Source organism: Choloepus didactylus, chromosome 9, assembly GCF_015220235.1.
Source record: "Choloepus didactylus isolate mChoDid1 chromosome 9, mChoDid1.pri, whole genome shotgun sequence".
Taxonomy (NCBI): Eukaryota; Metazoa; Chordata; class Mammalia; order Pilosa; family Megalonychidae; genus Choloepus; species Choloepus didactylus.
Window position 1 is genome coordinate 3,654,714 of NC_051315.1, and position 7,941 is coordinate 3,662,654.

Sequence of the window (7,941 nt, forward strand, 5' to 3'; positions counted from 1 at the left end):
TTGCAGTGGCCCCTGGGAGGGGGAGTGGGATTGTGGGATGGGTGGGAGGGGGGCTTTACCTTTCTGCATTATCTACAGATTTACCCATAACCGTGCATTCAGGGACAACCTGTCCTGGGTGGCCACTTACAGAACAACTTCCCACTCAGCACTGGCCACAAGCTGCAGTTCCCTCATTGTTCTCCTGGGAGAAAGGTTGGGAGAAATAAATGAGAGGAAGGAAAATTTTTTGTCAAATATTTAGATTTCCTATTACCAGTATTGCCCATCAGTTTCCACAGAGATGGTGCTCAAGCCCAGCTGCCAAGTGGTGAGAATCTGCATCTCCTTATCTGTGCCACTCAACACCAGCATCCCCACTGAGATCTGTGCACAAGCCTGCCCTTCTCTGAGAGACCAGCTGAGCAGTCCTCTGGGCCCTCTGAGCCACTAACTTCAACTTGGTCTTAATTCAAGCAAAGCCAGTTGGATGACTGCAGCATCCTCATGGGTCTCCTGTCTAGGTGCCTCCCTCCAGGCCACCTGCCACCCCAAGCCTACAGGGATTTTACTAAGACACAAAGCACATTGTGCTCTGGCTCTGAAAACTCCGTCCAGAGGCTCCCACAGAAGATGAGTGTCTCCACTCTGTCTCCACCTTCCTGCTTTGCTCTGGCAGCCCACCTCCCAGCTCTCTTGCCTGGGGGAGTCAGCCTTTCCTGGCGGAATCTTGGGCATTGTTCAGGGTTGATGGTCACTTTCGCAGAGAGGCTAAGGCCAGTGTTGAATCTTTCTTGTTCACTATCAGAGAGTTTTAATAGTAGCAGGGTTGATGGGTGGATGGAAGGATGGAGGGAAGGATGGTGAGGTGGATGGGTGGGTGGGTGGAAGGTAGGAAGAAAGGAAGGAAGGAGGAATGGATGAATGAATGGATTGCAGGAAAGGAAAGAGGATGGAGAAATGGATGGAAGAAGGATGGATAGATGGATGGAAGGAGGGAGGGGTGGATAGAGAGAGCAAGGGAGAGAGGGAAGAAGGATGGATGGATGGATGGAGAGATGCATGCATGCATAGATAAAGAAAGCCTGTCTGTATTGGGAAGAAAGAGCAGCAGCAGATTGTGGCCATCTTTAAATCAATGGGAAGTTGTGTTGGGGAATATTGTGGGGCAGTGAGTTCTGGGGGTTAGAGCTGGGAGGCCCTGGACAGCTTTGCAGCCTGGCTGCTCTCTCTGTCTCTTGCTTTGCTGTCCCCACTGCTCTCTGCCAGTGGCCTCTGAACCTCTGACACCCATTGGGCAGTGCCCTCTGCATCAGTTCTGGGGATTGGCCTTTGGCAGTTAATGAATGTGCCATGCCTGGTCAAGTTGCCCGCACTTGGATCAGTTGGGTTTCCAGGCACAAAGCAAGGTGTTGGGGTGAGGGTGACGGTGGCCTGAGCAGGTCCATCTCAGAGGGGCTATTGAGGTAGCATTCCCTGTGCCTCCCATAACAATCCAGTGAAACTCCACAGCACCCACATGAAACCCTAGGTGATGGAGTGAGTGCTGGTCCCCCAGCCCTCCACTGCTCACATATCTGCTGACCCTCTTGCCTGGTACCAGCGTGCCCAGCTCTTTTGAATGCCCAAGGGCCCAGAATTGTCCCCCTCTTGGTGACATCACATGGAGCAAAACAAAAGACAGCAAACAGTTGCCGTCAGGATTTGCTTTCCCAGGACTACCATGGGGCATGTTCTGGTCCCCATGTACCCTGAGATCAGAATGCAGACGTACCATCCACTGGAAAGAAGGATTTGCATTGTCCTCAGCTGGTGACTTTAACCGTCTTCTGCCTTTCCTCTCGCTGGTCCAGCAAATGTCAGTGGTGTGCCTTCTTTAGGCCAGACTGCTGTAAGCACTGGGGATGCATCAGCGGACTCATGTGGAGAAAGGGGCAGGTGATGCTTAAGCAAGGTGAGATGGAGAGTGAACAATGGACGGAGCCAATGAGTGGTGGTCTCCTTTGTCAGCAGGAAGGGGCTGGGCATGTGGGTGGCTGCAGTGTTAAATAGGGGCCATCAGGTTGGCCAGTGCAAAGGTGGGATTTGAGCAGAGACTTGGCAGAGGAGAGGGCAGGAGCCATTCGGGTGCTTAGAGAAGAGCAGCCCAGGTCCCAGGGCCGGCTGAGCCTGGAAGCTGGAGGGGCAGCAGGCAGGGCCGTGAGGCTGGGCAGGCCAGGGAGAGGCAGGTGGCAAGATAGAAGGGGCGGCTGCAGCCAGATTTTCTGGGCCTGGACAGACGGTGCACAGGCACTGGTTTTCACTCTGCATGGAAGGGGTGTGAATTGCGGGTTTTGTGCCATGTGTGGTAAGAATGTTTCAGGTTGCAAAGGATCACAGTGGCTGCTGGGTTGAGGACAGACTGCAGAGGGTGAGGGTGGCCGTGGTGCACAAGCCAGGAGGCTCCAGCGGGAATCCATGCGGGGGTCCTGGCCAGGAAGTGAGGCTTGGATGGACCCCGATCTGCATTGGAGTTGGAGCGAGACCATTTGCTGGTGGCTCAAGGGTGGGGCTGAGAGGATGCTCCGGGAGGACTCCCAGATTGCTGCCTTGAACAATGTGTGTTTTAAAAGTAGCCAAAGTGGAGGGTGCTCCACCCTCATAAATCTAGGGTGGCCTCCCGGAGGCTGCCTGGACACCAGGGTCAGTTCAGGGTGCAGGGCTTGGAGCCCCTTGTGTCTTGCTGGAGGTTTTCAAGGGCAAAATGAAGCCCAGAAACTTGTTCCATGCTGGATCCCCACTTATTCATATCTAAGTGGAGGAGCAGGTCTGCAAAGACGCCCCTCAGTCAGCCTTTGCAGTTTGCTCTTTCTCTCAGCTTTTGTAGAAGCCAGTGTCTGCATTTCCTCTCACGGCAGACAAATGACCACAAGCTTGGTGGCTTTAAATCACACAGATTTGTAATCTTACAATTCCTTCTGAAGGTTCCAGGGAGAACCCGCTCTTGGCCTCTCCTAGTTTCCAGAGGCTGTGGTACCTCAGCTCGTGGCCTCTTCCTCACACTGCACCAACCTCTGCCTCCATCTTCTCATCTCCTTCTCTGACTCTCACTTTCTCACCTCCTCCTATAAGGCCCCTTGTGGCTGCCTCAGATAATCCAGGACAACCTCCTGTCTCCAGGTCTATCACTTCCTCACATTGGCCAAGTCCCTCTGGCCATGGAAGGCCCCGTATTTGTGGGTTCCAGGGATGAGGAAGTAGGCATCTTTGGGGAGCGTTATTCTGCCCCCACAGCTGGTTGACCTGCAGAGGGCAGGTCTAAGGGTGTCTGTGGGCCTGGAGTCTGGCCTGGGGCCCCAGGCACCCAGCTCAGCCTGTGCCACCTCAAGTCTGCATCACTGTCTGTGCCAGGACTTTGCAGAACTTTCTTCTCAGGAAGCAGAGCTGCATGGAGGGGCCTGTGAGCCCCCTTTCTGGAGAAAAGAAAAGGGAAGGGTGCAGGGGAGGGGGCCACAGTCCAGGAAGGAGATGTGTGCGGTGGCCATCAGCACAGCCTGGGGTGCAGTGGGTTATCAGCAAATGCCCACTCCTCCAAACCCCAAGTTCCACCCATGCTACCGAAGCCCAGGGCCCCACACGCCCCCTGCTCATGCTGCCACCATGCTGTCCCCTCTATCCAAAGGGCTCCTGCCCCTCTGTGGCCTCACTCGATGTGGCCCAGACACAGAGGGAAACCTTTCCTGAGTCCTGCCTCCACTGCTCTGATGGGCTCACGGAAAATGTATGGGATGTATGAATAAATAACAAATGCAGGTTGACATATGAAAGGGTCCCAGAGCAGGGGGTGGCCTGGGAGACACTGGGTATTGTGTCATGCTTCAAAGGCCTCTGGATCTCACTGGGGAGGCCCCCGTGGTCTCCTCCAACCAGCCACCACCTGGAGCTGGGTGTAAGGTTTGCTGAGTATAAGCCTTTTCTGTGGGCTGGGAGGGCTCCCCAAGTGCTGCCTTTCACCTAAGCCAACGACTGAGCAGCTCCCCTTGGCTTCCGCCACGCTTCTCTGAGGGAGAGGCCAGGCTTCCCTGCAGGCCAGCTGCCTTGATGATGGAGGCTGATGGCACCTCCAGGAAGCAGATGCTTCACAGATGTCAGGCAAAGGGGAAGGGCTGGATCTTGTGTGCTTTTACAGGCTGGTGCCCAGCACCCTGCCTGCACATTGGAGGTACCCGAGAAAAATCATGTCCTCCCTCCCGGCTCTTGCCCAGGGTCTGTGCAGTTATCAAAACAGGCCAGGGTCCAAAGGTGCCATGTTTACATGATGTACCTCTAAATCCTGGCCCCAGACTTGTGGGTGCAAGGGTGCCCTTTCCAACCAGCACTTCCTCTTGGGACCATCCCAGCAGCCAGCTGGCCACAGACTGAGTCTGAGTGCCTCCACCTCCTAGTCTTGTGGACTCCTTGCTTGGGATGCTGGGTCTGTGTTGTCAAGAAGTCCAGCCTTCTTTTACCCTAGCAGACTTTGTTCTTTCTTCCTAATAAGGACAGGCTTTCTTTATCTATGCACCCTGCCATTTTCAGCAGGCTGAGCCACCCCCCAACTCTGGGAGAGCTACCACTTCCAGCCACATGGGGAGATGTCTGGCCCGAGCAGGGCCAGAGAACAGCAGGTGTGTGCTGGCTGGATCAGGAAAGGTGCAGAGGCAGGTGTGGGGGGCTTCAGGCCAGGACTAGGAACATCAGTACAGGCAAAGTGTGGCACTTGGGCCAGTCGTGGGCTCTGGGTGGGAGGGCAGATTATGTCTGATGGCCTCGTCTGGGGGGCTGATTGTGTCCCAGCATCCAGAAGGTAGTGTGTGTGCCTGCCCACCACCCCAGCCCCCAACCCTGCCCACCCAGCCCCCAGCCCCTCATGCAGGGGTGAGGCTGGGACCCTGAGAGCCTGCTCCCCCTCCCCACCAGGAGTGGGCTCTGCCAGCCCTGGGGGGCTGTGGGCACAGGGTTGTTCTCAGGCACGTCAGGTGCTGACAGACATGGAATGTGCAGTCGGGGTTGGGGTGGAGCAAAAAGGCTCCTTCACTACTGAGGGCAGAGCATCTGCGCTGATGGGGGCTGTAGCTCTGCATCCATGCCAGCCTGGAGAAGACCTGCAAGTGCCCAGGTGTGATTTGCAGTCACAGCCGATAAAGCAGGACCTGATGATAATCAAGGAGGCCCTTGGTCAAAATGATCCATCCTCCTGGTGGAACAGTTGGAGCTGGAGGAGGAGGCCGGCAGCTGACAGCTGATGACTTGGTGTCATCGAATCCCACACAAGACTTGGGGAACACACAGAGACTCCCCCAAGAGGGTTCTCAGGGCTGAGGGGGCTGCAGCTCCCCAGGGCTGGCTGAGGCCACTTGGCTGCTCTGCAGACTCACTCTGTGGGGACTCACACCACAGGTCCAGTGGGCTCCTGCAGACAGACGGACAGACAGATGAATGAGCAGAGAGAGCCTGGACAAGCAGACACCACCACGGAATGGGGCCAAGTTAGAAAGAGCACCTGAGATGTGACACTGGCTTGCCCCGACACCCCCTGAGGGAGGCCCTAGGCCGGGTCTGTGCAAGGCCCTGGGAGAGCTTCCTGGAGCCGCCCTGTCCTGCTCGTCTGAGTGGGGCAGGGTTACTCCTGGGCTGCCCTTCTGGGTCCTTGCCCTGGGCACCTTCTGGCTTCATCTGTCTTTGCTGAGTGCCAGAGAGGGGTAAGTACCAGGACATCCAGCACCACTTCGAGGAGATGCTGGGCCTGAGTCCTGTGCGCCCTGGCCAGGAGCAGGCAGAGTCTGTGTCAGAGTGGGTCCCCCCTCCCAGGACAGGGCACGTGATGGAGAGCTTAGGAGGCCCAGGGGCTGAGACTCGCCAGGTTCTTGTGGCCCCACAGCAGACACTGGGGCCCTCTGAAGGTGGAACCACATGGCCTGGAAGGGCCCAGGCTGTGACCGAGTCAGGGCCACCCCTGCTGGGCCACCTCTGGGAGGTGCTGAGCCCTCCCCCATACCCTTCCTCCACACCTCTCCCTCTCCACCTGCCCACAGGACCTTGTTCCCCTGACAACCCTCCCTCAGGTGACGGGGAAGGGGCAGTGCAGGAGCCCCCAGGCATAAATGTGGATTGTGTCCCACAAGCACCCACTGCCAGGCTGCTCATGGTGTGCCTGGCTACTGCCCATGTCTTAGTGGTCTGGATAGTTTGCTAGAGGACAGCAGTGAGGACCAGCGTTTCTAGGGCAGTTGCGATGCGCTCGGCTGTAGCTGAAAACTCACATGTTACAGTCCTTCACCTGGCACCAGCCCCTGAAGCTCCTTGCTGTCCTTTCTGCCGTTTTCTCTTAGTCATGTCTTAGTTCATTTCATGCTCTGGGCAGAAGGTGAAAGAATGTGAGGGGGGAGTCTCCTGCCCACCCTCAAGCCTGGTTGGCTTGGGGTTTACAGATGGGAAGATGTGCTGTCCTCGGTGGGGATGGATTCCTTGTCCAGGGCTCAGTGGCTTGGCTGAGTTGGGGCTGCTGTGCAAAGCCAAAGAGGGCAGGATGGTGAAATGGTTGCTGCTGCCTCCCTGCGTAAGCCTGGGCAGGTTGCACCCCTCAATCCCTTGAGGCCCCCATTTGACATCTTTCCCGCTGCTCTGAAATGAAATGATGGCTGTTCCCCTGGAGAGAGAGAGTCACAAAGCAATGGGCTGAGAGCCCCACTTGAGCCCCTGACTTACACACAGCTCAGCTCCAGCTGCAGAGCTTTGTCACTGACAGGGGAGTGGTGCATGCCTGCTCCCCACGAATGGCTGCTGGCAGTGGGGAAAACTGGAGAGGATTCCAGAATCAGGCATCACTGGAAATGAGAGCTGCTCAGGTGAAAGACCAGCCCACATGCCAAACATTGGTTGAGCCTCCACAGCTTCATCCACAGTGCACGTAGAATAAGCTCCCTCCAGTCTCTCAGTGAGCATGAGAAGATGGCAAAAACTAGGCTGAGAGGTAGGTCCTGCTCTGTGAGGGGGTCCTCCTAACCCCTGAACACTGCTGAAGCTCAAAGCCCTGCTCCAAGGTCATTTGTTTGGAAAACAAGGGAGTGGGGGCTTGAACCTAGACATCTGAACCCTGTGCATGTAGCAGCTGCTATTGTCCAGCCAGGGACCTTCAGCTGTAGAAGAGTGACTGTGACTGAGGTGTGAGGCCAGCCCCTCCCAGCACTCAGATGAGAGGTGCAACCCTAAGGGAACCTTGAAAGCCACCCTACCCTTGCCACCCATATGCTCATTGCTCAGGGAGGAGTGGAGAAAGTTTAGTTCCCTCTGAACCTCACCAGGTGGGCCCACAGGCTTGCCTCTGCTTCAAACCTTACAGTATTGCAGGTAAATATATATTTTAAGGGATATATGAAGTGGAATTGTGGGTTTGCAGGGGATCCTCTGAGAGAAGGGGGCCTGCCTACTACTGCACGTTTCCTGGGGCAACCATGGCTGCTAGGAGAGGGGCTGCAGCATTCAGGCACCACACTTGTCAGGAGGTGGGCAGCTTCTCCACTTCTGCAGCAGCCTGAGAGATGACTGCCACCTGATCTGGCTAAACCTGAGGCTCCTTGGAGAGGGGGGTGGTGTCTTTCTCTTCCTTGTCCCTTTCACTTCTCTCTCCCCCTCCAGGATATGCAACATACACTTCCTTAGCAGTGAAGGAATGGCACACCCTCTGAGTGAATGAGGAAGGCAGCCCATGGGCACCCTTGAAAGAACTTTAAGAGCTTAGCAGGGGGCCGGCCAGCCCTGGGTCTGAGCTGGACCAGGCCCTGGCAGCTGGGCAAGGGGTCAGAGCTCTCAAAAGCCAGGTCTGCAGAGATTTGGGGTCCCCAGGAAGGAGAGGAGATGACATAGGCATGTTGCCAAGGAGCTTTACAACCAGTGAAGGATATAAGATCAGGGTTTGAAAAAACTGATGGGAGATGAGTTAAG